Raw genomic sequence first — 12827 nt, forward strand, 5'->3', positions numbered from 1 at the left:
ATATAAAATAAGCGTGGAAAATAACACAATTAATACACAGATATTGTTCTCTTTAATTGTTTACAAACAGGCAGCATTTCCGCTAAATATTGATAACTAAGCAGTAAGGGCCGAGGGGTTGTGGTACAGTGCCTGGATACAGCCCTTAGCCTTGGTATATTGGCCATGTACCACAAGCCCCAGCGGTGCCTCGTTGCCATTATAAACGGGTTACCAATGTAATTAGAGCAGTACAAATAACTGTTTCGTCATACCCGTGGTATATGGTCTGTTATAGCACAGACTGGAATATGTTTGGTGATTCATCAGATGGCATTGAGGATTTTACCACATCATCAGTCACCGGCTTCATTAATACGTGCTTTGACAACTCCTCCCCACAGTGACCATACCAGAGCACAGCGGAGCCGAGCTGGAGAGCGTGCCCAATTTGAATCGAGCGCAGAGCGAGTTTCCCAAATACTGGAGCATTGGCCTTCTTGCCCTCTCCAATTTCGCTCCAGTACTATTAAAAGTGATCACTTTACAAGCTCATGGCATGCCCGGCCCAGCATGCATTTGTAGGCTAATTGTGTGCTGCTATAGCCACTTGCTTTCCTCTCTAGGTTTCTTCCTAGGTTCTGGCCTTTCTATGGTTTTTTTCCTAGCCGCCGTGCTTCTACACCTGCATTGCTTGCTGTTTGGGGTTTTAGGCTGGGTTTCTGTACAGCACTTTGAGATATCAGCTGATGTAAGAAGGGCTTTATAAATAAATTCGATTTTTGCTTTAGCTACTGTCATGGAGTTTGCTAAATATTTTCATAAAGAAACATAATGATGTACTAAGTGCACATGCTAACAGAATGGAACGAGGTGGATAGCTATCTAAGTGTGTCTGTCACTATAGCAAAGTATTTATAAAAAAAGAATCAAATCTCTTAAACGTTTAATTCATTTTCGTTATATTATCAATACAATAGGCTATCATTGATTTTGTCCCGATAAGCCTGACATGACCTCTTTCAAGGAGCTATCCGTTTTGATAGGGTTATTTAGCCTAAATCTTTTTTGTTTTGTTGCCAAAAACAAGTCTGCATCCCTGCCCAGCCTGGCAAGAGTGGCCCGAAGGGTGTTTAGCATTCACAGTATGGTTCCATACAGAGACGGTATTCTCCACTGCTGGCCTGCTCTCCAGGCACCATTGCATGAACCTGAAGCCACAGACCCTGGACAAACTCGTGTTTCTAAAAGTGAATTCCAAGGCACTGCAGACTGAGCCTAATAAAGCAATTTTCATTTAATTCCAAGTCACAGTAATTCACATTTATAGACTATAATGATTTACTACAACAAAATGTTGTTTAAATGCTGAGCACATAATGTTCCTGCCAGCCGAGTGTGTTGCACTTGCATATGCTTCACAATGTATTTATTTGTAGGCTACAGCCTTGAATTAATTTAAATAACAGGCTAATAATATAGCCTAAATGATTCAGTTTCTTCTTCTGCTACCTGTCTGGCACCGGACCTATTTAGAGTGTTTATATGATGTTTAATACGAGATGTAGACTATTTGAAATGATGAGTGCTTCTTACAGTCTGTTTTTCATGTTGTTTATTAAAATAATTTTCATTTAAATCATATGGTTTGGTTTCAATACTTCAAAACCAAATGGTAGGTCCAGGTAGTCACAAAAAAAGCGATGTGAGCGATGCAGTTGAGATGTCAACTCTGCACACAGCACGCCACCATTCACATCAAAGGGGCTGTAGTGGAGAGGGTCGAGAGCTTCAAGTTCCTCATGGGCCCTCAGATCCTCAAAACGTTATACAGCTGCACCATCAGGAGTATCTTGACTGACTGCATCAATGCTTGGTATGACAACGGCTTGGCATTCGACCGCAAGGCGCTACAGAGGGTAGTGCATACGACCCAGTACATCACTGGGGCTGAGCTCCCTGCCATCCAGGACCTCTATACCAGGTGATGTCAGAGGAAGCCCAAAAATGTTTCAAAGACTCCAGCTACCCAAGCCACAGACTGTTCTCTCTGCTACCGCACGTCAAGCAGTACCAATACACCAAGTCTGAAACCAACAGGACCCTGAACAGCTCCTACTCGCAAGCCACAAGACTTCTAAACAAGACTGCTAAATAACTAATCAAATGGCTACCCGGACTACCTGCATTGACCCTTTTTTGCACTAAGACTCTTGCACTGACTCTAGGCACACACACTGGACTCTACCCACACACTCGCACATACTTACACTGACACCCCAACACACACACACACACATACAATGCCTTCAGAAAGTATCCTGGACTTTTTCCACATTTTGTTGTGTTACAGCTTGAATTCCAAACGGGTTAAATTGAGATGTTGTGTCACTGACCTAAACAGAATACCTTTTAAAATCAAAGTGGAATTATGTTTCTGGAAATGTTTACAAATTAATAAAAAATGAAAAGCTGAAATGTCTTGAGTCAATAAGTATTCAACCCTTTTGTTATGGCAAGCCTAAATAAGTTCAGGATAAAACATCTCACATAAGTTGCACGGACTCACTCTGTGTGCAATAATAGTGTTTAACATGATTTTTGAACGACTACCTCATCTCTGTACCCCACACATACAATTATCTCTAGGTCCCTCAGTGAATTTCAAACACAGATTCAACCACAAAGACCAGGGAGGTTTTCCAATGCCTCAAAAAGAAGGGCACCTATTGGTAGATGGGTAAAAAACAACAGACATTGAATATCCCTTTGAGCATAGGGTAGTTATTAATTACACTTTGGATGGTGTATAAATACACACAATCACTACAAATATACAGACGTTCTTCTACTTCAGTTGCCAGAAATGAAGGAAACCACTCTGGGATTTCACCATGAGGCCAATGGTGACTTTAAAACAGTTACAGAGTTGGCCTCCCGAGTAGCACAGGGGTATAAGGCGTCACTACATACCTGGGTTCGATTCCAGGCTGTGTCACAGTCGGTCGTGACCAGGAAACCCATGAGGCAGCGCATAATTGGCCCAGCATCGTCCGGGTTAGGGGAGGGTTTGACCTTGTGTCGGGCCCAGGCTCCTGCAAGCTGACTTCGGTCACCGTCTGGACGGTGTTTCCTCCGACACGTTGTTGCGGCTGGCTTTTGGGTTAAGTGAGCAGTGAGTCAAGAAGCAGTGCAGCTTGGCAGGGACCTTCGCCACTCCTGAGTCCGTAGTGGAGTTGCAGCGATGGGACAAGACTGTAACTACCAATTGGGAAGATTTAAAAAAAAAAATAATAATAATAAGATACAAATAAATACAAATAAAAAAGGTTTAATGGCTGTGATAGGAGAAAAGTGAGGGTGGATCAACAAAATTGTAGTTACTCCACAATACTAACCTAAATGACAGAGTGAAAAGAAGGAAGCCTTTACAGAATACAAAATATATATATTTTTGCAATAAGGCACTAAAGTAAAACTGAAAAAAACGTGGCAAAGAAATCATCTTCATCATGAATATTTTGTATTTTTGGTATTTAATTAGGATCCCCATTAGCTGTTGCATAAGCAGAGGCCACATATTTACATAAGTATTCAGACCCTTTGCTTTGAGATTCGAAATTGAGCTCAGGTGCATCCTGTTTCCATTTATCATCCTTGAGATGTTTCTAAAACTTGATTGGAGTCCACCCATGGTAAATTCAATTGATTGGACATGCTTTGGAAAGGCACATACCAGTCTATATAAGGTCCCACAGTTGACAATGCATGTCAGAGCAAAAACAAAGCCATGAGGTTGAAGGAATTGTCCGTAGAACTCCGAGACAGGATTGTGTCGAGGCATAGATCTGGGGAAGGGTACCAAAAAACGTCTGCAGCATTGAAGGTCCCCAAGAACACAGTGACCTCCATCATTGTTAAATTGAAGAAGTTTGGAACCACCAACTCTTCCTAGAGCTGGCTGCCCGGCCAAACTAAGCAATCGGGGGAGAAGGGCCTTGGTCAGGGAGGTGACCAAGAACCTGATGGTCACTCTGACATAGCTCCAGAGTTCCTCTGTGGAGATGGGAGAACCTTCCAGAAGGACAGCCATCTCTTCAGCACTCCACCAATCAAGCCTTTTTATATTTTTTATTTAACTAGACAAGTCAGTTAAGAACAAATTATTATTTACGATGACGGCCTACCCTGGCCAAACCCGGACGACGCTGGGCCAATTGTTTGCCACCCTATGGGACTTCCAATCACGGCCGGATGTGATACAGCCTGGATTCGAATCAGGAACTGGTAGCCCTATGGTAGAGTGGCCAGACGGAAGCCACTCCTCAGTAAATGGCACATGACAGCCCGCTTGGGGGTTTGCCAAAAGGCACCTAAAGGACTCTCAGTCCATGAGAAACAAGATTCTCTGGTCTGATGAACCCAAGATTGAATGCCAAGCGTCACGTCTGGAGGAAACCGCGCATCACCTGGCCAATACCAGGGGATGTTTTTCAGAAGCAGGAACTGGGAGACTAGTCAGGATGGAGGAAAAGATGAACGGAACAAAGTACATAGCAATCCTCGATGAAAACCTGCTCCAGAGCGCTCAGGACCTCAGATTCCAAGAACACAGGATGAGATGTTACTATCCTTTGTGCAAGCACTTCCAAGAGTTAATGAACAGTGAGCCTGGTGAAATTTGGGGAGCGCATCATCAGTAGTGTACCTTTGGTTCCTAGGGTGTTTCGGCCTTTCACACTATACACCCTCCCCAAAGGCGGCCAGCGACAGGGTGATCAATCCTACGCTTGCGTCCCATTCCCAATTAGTCATAGGAGTTGCCTTGTTGATGATAGCCAACATCCCATGGGACTATGCATGGCAGGGGCATCCTCCTCCCTGAGTCAAGCATTGTTGACCGCATACCTCCTGGCCCTCTCACTTCGGGGCCCAGCTGGGGTCTTTCCTCTTCATCCAGAGCCACTGACTGCTGCCTTCTGCCGCCTCCGATACAGCTTTGATTGCCGAACGCTGGCTCTGGCCCTTAATTCCAAGGTCTCTAAGCAGTCTGGTTGTAGATGTTGCCACAAAACCTCTGCAGCCCACCTCCACTGGTCGGACTTCTGTGTTCCAGCCATGATGCCGTGCTTCGGCAGCTAGATCGGCATAGCGCAGATGCTTTCGCTCATAAGCCTCATCTACTGAGTCCTCCCAGGGTACTGTGAGCTCAATGATGAAGACCTTCTTGAGTGAACGGGACCAGAGCACGTGTCAAGCCGCGCTTCGGTGGTTTAGCCCCTTCGCGAACAAAGTTTGTCCGTAAGGGGTGTGATGCTGCTGGGGGTGGTAGGGAGTTGGTGGCAGCTCGCTTGCCCTCCAGGGCGGACGCAAGGTTTTTAAGGACTTGGTTGTGACGCCAAGTGTAGCGTCCTTGAGTAAGGCTTGTTTTACACCCTGTGAGAATGTGCCTGAGGTTGGCTGGCATGGAACAGAGGGCACAGTCCGGATCTTCACCATACCATTGGTGAAGATTAACTGGTGTTGGAAGACGTCATATGTTGCTCTGATGGAGAAGCTCAACCGCCTCGCTTCCATGGCCCACAGATCCTTCCAGCTTATCTTCCTCTTCTCCACACTGTCCCATCGAGTCCACTGTCCCTGTTTGGAAAGAGAGACTGCCTTGGCCCACCTTGCAGCCTCCTCCTGATGGCGTACTTCCTGCACTACCATCTTCCGCCGCTCTGGTGCAGTGGCCTTACTCCAAGCAGCACGGCAAGTTAGCCCAAGGCCTCCTCTCCCTTGCTGAACATGACCCACAATGTCAGCATGTCTGAGGGCTGCTGTTGCCTCCTGGACTGCTTTTCCTGGCCTCCATTTGCGCCCAGTTGCCAAGGTCGGCGCGTTGTTGCTCACCACTGGGTCTCGAGATTCATTCAGTGTCATCTGGAGCCTGGTTTTTGAACACTTGAATTCCTCTGTTAGACTGGTGAGGGGCAGCTTGAGGACACCATCTCCATAGAGGCCTATGGTGGTAAGGCATCGTGGAACTCCGAGCCACTTCTTTAAGTAGCCTGTGACTCCTCTTTCCATCTTCTCCACTGTTGAGATTGGAACCTCATACACTGCTAAGGGCCACAACACCCGGGGTAGGAGACCAAACTGCAGACACCAGGCCTTTAACTTTCCAGGTAGCTGGGTGTTGTCGATGGACTGTAGGCTACTACTGATGTCTTTGCGCAGCTGTTGCACCTGGTCTTTGTCCTTCAGGCTTGCATCATACCACCTTCCAAGGCTTTTTACCGGCTGCTCAGACACTGTTGGGATTTGGTCATCTCCGATGAAGAATTTCAGGTCAGAGAGTACTCCCTTCACAATCGAGATGCTGCGTGACTTGGATGGTTTAATCTTCATACGGGCCCAGCTGATGTTCTCCTCAAGTTTTCTGAGCAGTCTCCTGGTGCATGGTACAGTGGTGGTCAATGTTGTAATGTCGTCCATGTAGGCTCTGAGTGGAGGGAGGCGGAAACCAGAGTCGACTCGCTGTCCACCAGCAACCCATTTTGAGGATCTGATGATAACCTCCATTGCCATTATGAATGCCAACGGAGAAATGGTACATCCCGCCATTATACCTACATTCAGGCCCTGCCATGAGGTGGTGAACTCTGAGGTGGTGAAGCAGAACTGCAGATCCTGGAAGTACGACTTCAACAGGGTTGTGATGGTGTCCGGTATGTGGAAAAATCTGAAGGCAGACCACAGGAGTTCATGGGGCACAGAGCTAAATGCATTGGCGAGGTCGAGAAAGACTACATGGAGGTCCCTTTTTTCCACCTTGGCCATTTGGATCTGGTGCCAGATCATGCTGGAATGTTCCAAGCAGCCAGAGAACCCTGATATTCCTGCCTTCTGTACAGATGTATCGACGTACGCATTCCTTTGCAGGTACTCGGCCATCCTCTGGGCAATGACCCTAAAGAAGATTTTACCCTCGACATTCAGTAAGGAGATTGGGCGGAATTGGCTGATGTTCACTGCATCCTTCTCCTTAGGGATCAGGACCCCGCCTGCCCTACGCCACACTTTGGGTATTATCTTATTTTTCCAAGCTGTTCTCATAAGCCTCCAGAGGAACCTCAGGACGTCTGGTGCGTTCTTATACACTTTGTATAAAGTTGGCCCTGGGGCTGATGCTGTTCTTGCCCGTCGAACTGTGTTTTCCACCTCTTTCCATGTCGGAGGGCTGGTCTCAATATGATGTTCCGGGGGTTCAATGGGTGGGATATCTGATGGGATGGCCAGATGTTCATGTCGCTTTGAGTCAAAGTTTGTTGTTCTCAGGTGCTCCTCTAGGTCTTTCTTTGTTGTTTTTAGAGCTCCACTTTTTTCCTTCGTGAAGAGACTTTTAAGGAACTTGAAGGGATCTTTATAGAATCGAGTTCTAGTTTGTTCTTTCTTCCTTCTGCGTTTCCGTAGGTTCTCTGCTCTGCGGAGGGATGCCAACCGGGTTTTGATATCAGCCTGAAGTGCCTCTATGCCCTCCTTTTCCACTTCCGAGGCCTTCTTCCACTGTTTCTTAAGCTGTCGCCTTTCTTGAACGAGGCGCTTGATTTCTTGTTGCCTCCTGGAAACTGGTGGGGTTGGAACCTTTCTCCCGCCTTTTGCCTCTTCCACTCCAAATCTTTCTGTCCCGTACTCATAGATAATGTCCCCCATCCTCTCCAACTTCTTCTCCACTGTGCCTCGAAGTTTCTCGAGGGTCAAGGTAAGGTCAGTATTCACTGTTTCCCACAACTTCTTGTCACTGGCGCCAGGCCACTTCACATACGGCCTGTGCCCTGGTAGTCTCCTCTCGACTGCAGGTCTGGGAGGCTCGGTGAGTTCCACTCCTGTTGTTGGTTCCACCTCAGTTGTTACTTCGGTGCTTGAGTGTACGTCCTCCATGACAGTGGTGCTGATGCACTGCAAACTATGGTTTGCGTCCAGTTGCTGTGCTTCATTCGACTGATTTGATCGCTTTCGCAGAAAGTAATCAATGCGAGGCCTCTGTCTCTCTTTACCCAAACACCCCTTCTTCCCCTGGTGGATCCTCAACCCATGGTGTGATGTAACTTTCCTCCAACCACAGACACATACCTGCATCTGTTTGTGGCCCGCTGTTGCAGCAGAACTTGTGACAGTTGCTGTGGTGTTCTCTTGTGCTGTGCTCTCATTACTCGTAGTCGTTTCCGGTCCAGTCGTTACCATGTTGTCAGCCGATGAGTCATCTTCCGCCCCCGCTCTCGCAGACTCTAGGGGTATTCTCGTATGTTGACTTTCTGTAGCTAAAAGCGGGTGTTTCCAACATACTGCGAAGCATGGGAAACTACAGAAATGGGAAGCTACCCCATGACTGTCCCAGTGGGGTCTATTCCCTCCTGTCAGCCGTCTCTCCGTGCCGCCACAAGGACTTTCCCCTGTTGTCAGCTGATCTTTCTCAGCAGTCACTGGATAAGTCCAGATATTCAGATTCCAAGAACACAGGATGAGATGTTACTATCCTTTGTGCAAGCACTTCCAAGAGTTAATGAACAGTGAGCCTGGTGAAATTTGGGGAGCGCATCATCAGTAGTGTACCAGACTAAGGGTGAAGGTTCCCCTTCCAAAAGGACAAATCAAATCAAATTTATTCATATAGCCCTTCGTACATCAGCTGATATCTCAAAGTGCTGTACAGAAACCCAGCCTAAAACCCCAAACAGCCAGCAATGCAGGTGTAGAAGCACGGTGGCTAGGAAAAACTCCCTAGAAAGGCCAAAACCTAGGAAGAAACCTAGAGAGGAACCAGGCTATGTGGGGTGGCCAGTCCTCTTCTGGCTGTGCCGGGTGGAGATTATAACAGAACATGGCCAAGATGTTCAAATGTTCATAAATGACCAGCATGGTCAAATAATAATAATCACAGGCAGAACAGTTGAAACTGGAGCAGCAGAAAGGCCAGGTGGACTGGGGACAGCAAGGAGTCATCATGCCAGGTAGTCCTGAGGCATGGTCCTAGGGCTCAGGTCCTCCGAGTAAGAGAAAGAGAGAATTAGAGAGAGCATACTTAAATTCACACAGCACACCGGATAGGACAGAAGAAGTACTCCAGATATAACAAACTGACCCTAGCCCCCCGACACATAAACTACTGGGACATAAATACTGGAGGCTGAGACAGGAGGGGTCAGGAGACACTGTGGCCCCATCCGATGATACCCCCGGACAGGGCCAAACAGGAAGGATATAACCCCACCCACTTTGCCAAAGCACAGCCCCCACACCACTAGAGGGATATCTTCAACCACCAACTTACCATCCTGAGACAATGCCGAGTATAGCCCACAAAGATCTCCGCCACGGCACAACCCAAGGGGGGGTGCCAAGGAGTGTCTTTGGGACAAGTCTCTGAATGTCCTTGAGTGGACCAGCCAGAACCTGGACTTGAACCCGATTAAACATATCTGGAGACCTGAAAATAGCTGTGCAGCGATGCTCCCCATCCAACCTGATAGCGCTTGAGAGCATCTGCAGAGAAGAATGGAAGAAACTCCCCAAATACAGGTGCGCCAAGCTTGTAGCGTCAGACCCAAGAAGACTCGAGTCTATAATTGCCGCCAAAGGTGCTCCAGCAAAGTACTGAGTAAAGGGTCTGAATACTTATGTAAATGTAATATTTCAGTTTATTATTAATACACTTGCAAAAATGTCTAATTATGTCTTTTCTTTGTCATTATGGGGTTGTCGTGTCTTTGGCATCATTAAATTGAAGACTGTTATTTTATCAAATCAATTCTCTGTAATTATTATTACGTGATTAAACTAATCATGTAAATGTAATTAACTATGAAGTTGGGGCACCAAGGAAAATCTTCAGATTACAAAGTTATAATTTTCCTAATATAACTTTTCTGATATTTTAATATCTGATCAATTAGTCTTCTAATTAATTAATTATTCTTTACCTCACGTTAGTCTCATTCCAAACGTCATAAGTTGTTGGTTATCTGCACGAACCCAGCCTTCACTATGAATCATCCATACATCAATTGTCTTAATCATTTATTGACTAGCTAAATAATCACATAAATGCATAACAACACAGTAGATATGGTTACAATGAAATTATAGGGGAGTTTCCCTAGTGGGCTAAGCCGATATGACGACTTGGTAGACAAAAATAAGTGGGTGTGGACTGAGAAGGGCCGAAAGACAAAAGTCACTACACAGTTGATAATTATATTGATTGAAATGCTAATCCTTTGCACATGAATGCTCACTCATTCTGGAATAATTGCAATCAATATACACTGCTCAAAAAAATAAAGGGAACACTTAAAGAACACATCCTAGATCTGAATGAATGAAATATTCGTATTAAATACTTTTTTCTTTACATAGTTGAATGTGCTAACAACAAAATCACACAAAAATGATCAATGGAAATCAAATTTATCAATGCATGGAGGTCTGGATTTGGAGTCACACTCAAAATTAAAGTGGAAAACCACACTACAGGCTGATCCAACTTTGATGTAATGTCCTTAAAACAAGTCAAAATGAGGCTCAGTAGTGTGTGTGGCCTCCACGTGCCTGTATGACCTCCTTACAACGCCTGGGCATGCTCCTGATGAGGTGGCGGATGGTCTCCTGAGGGATCTCCTCCCAGACCTGGACTAAAGCATCCGCCAACTTCTGAACAGTCTGTGGTGCAACAGTCTGTTGGTGGATGGAGCGAGACATGATGTCCCAGATGTGCTCAATTGGATTCAGGTCTGGGGAACGGGAGGGCCAGTCCATAGCATCAATGCCTTCCTCTTGCAGGAACTGCTGACACACTCCAGCCACATGAGGTCTAGCATTGTCTTGCATTGGGAGGAACCCAGGGCCAACCACACCAGCATATGGTCTCACAAGGGGTCTAAGGATCTCATCTCGGTACCTAATGGCAGTCAGGCTACCTCTGGCGAGCACATGGAGGGCTGTGTGGCCCCCCAAAGAAATGCCACCCTACACCATGACTGACCCACCGCCAAACCGGTCATGCTGGAGGATGTTGCAGGCAGCAGAAAGTTCTCCACGGCGTCCCCAGACTCTGTCATGTCTGTCACATGTGCTCAGTGTGAACCTGCTTTCATCTGTGAAGAGCACAGGGCGCCAGTGGCGAATTTGCCAATCTTGGTGTTCTCTGGCAAATGCCAAACGTTCTGCACGGTGTTGGGCTGTAAGCACAAACCCCACCTGTGGACGTCGGGCCCTCTGTTTCTGACCGTTTGAGCAGACACATGCACATTTGTGGCCTGCTGGAGGTCATTTTGCAGGGCTCTGGCAGTGCTCCTCCTGCTCCTCCTTGCACAAAGGCGCAGGTAGCGGTCCTGCTGCTGGGTTGTTGCCCTCCTACGGCCTCCTCCACGTCTCCTGATGTACTGGCCTGTCTCCTGGTAGCGCCTCCATGCTCTGGACACTACGCTGACAGACACAGCAAACCTTCTTGCCACAGCTCACATTGATGTGCCATCTTGGATGAGCTGCACTACCTGAGCCACTTGTGTGGGTTGTAGACTCCGTCTCATGCTACCACTAGAGTGAAAGCACTGCCAGCATTCAAAAGTGACCAAAACATCAGCCAGGAAGCATAGGAACTGAGAAGTGGTCTGTGGTTACCACCTGCAGAACCACTCCTTTATTGGGGGTGTCTTGCTAATTGCCTGTAATTTCCACCTGTTGTCTATTCCATTTGCACAACAGCATGTGAAATGTATTGTCAATCAGTGTTGCTTCCTAAGTGGACAGTTTGATTTCACAGAAGTGTGATTGACTTGGAGTTACATTGTGTTGTTTAAGTGTTCCCTTTATTTTTTTGAGCAGTGTATATATTTACACTCAGTGTGTCGTCGTGATCTCTGTTGGAATCGTCCGTCTTTCTGTTGGAAAGTTCATCTGCTTGTCACTCCATCTGCTTCCAAGGAGTCTTTCGTGGTTAGAATGGATACTTCAGAGTCAAATTCAGAAATGTTCTTATAGGATAGATGTTTCGGCGGTTGTCGGTCTTCGCATTCAATGGTACATAATTCCTAGCTGCAGATTAGTAATTAGTATCGAAGAGTTGCTCTTATTCTGTCGGAATCGATAGTCTCAGTGTTTCAACAACCATTACAACCTTAGCTTATACTGAGATTCTTGTGGTCTCTACTCAACCTTAGCTCCCTCAGCTGACCGAGGTAGGCATGGTCTGAAGAGGATATCTCCAGGTGGGGTTTTATTCGGAACAGTAAAAAGGGCTGTCCCATAAGCCAGATCAATGTCTGTACTCATGGGGCGGGCCAATGACTTAGTTCAACTTTAAAGGGAATTGGATTTCCTTTCATTAAACAGTTTAAAATCACATTACATAATTTCACAAATAGTTTCATCTTTACTCATTCATTTAATCCAATAATTAGACTCAAACCTCATAACGGAGGCTCCTGTATAAACAGAGTTGTCTCTCGTGAGGTCACTAACATTAAACAAAACAGACCGGCCATAGCTGGCTTCTCCACCGACTGTTTACACATTCTCCAAAACATGGATATTGTTCAGTTCTCAAGTTCTGTGATGTAGAAGAAGTTCCTTTGTTCTACTGTGAAACCCTCTCTCTCTCTATACTGCCTGGCCCTCAGGAGAGTCTTCTCTAGGAATTTACGACCTGAGATAACAGAGCCTGGGTGTAGGGGAAAGAGAGAGGTGGTGAGATAGAGGGGGAGGGTACTCGCTATACCCAAAGAGGGCCACGTCATGACAGGGTATTGTGTGTAGATTGGGGGAAAATATTTTTAAAATCCATTTTAGAATAAGGCTGTAACCTA

This window comes from Oncorhynchus clarkii, chromosome 20, assembly GCF_045791955.1.
Source record: "Oncorhynchus clarkii lewisi isolate Uvic-CL-2024 chromosome 20, UVic_Ocla_1.0, whole genome shotgun sequence".
In the NCBI taxonomy this organism is placed as follows: domain Eukaryota; kingdom Metazoa; phylum Chordata; class Actinopteri; order Salmoniformes; family Salmonidae; genus Oncorhynchus; species Oncorhynchus clarkii.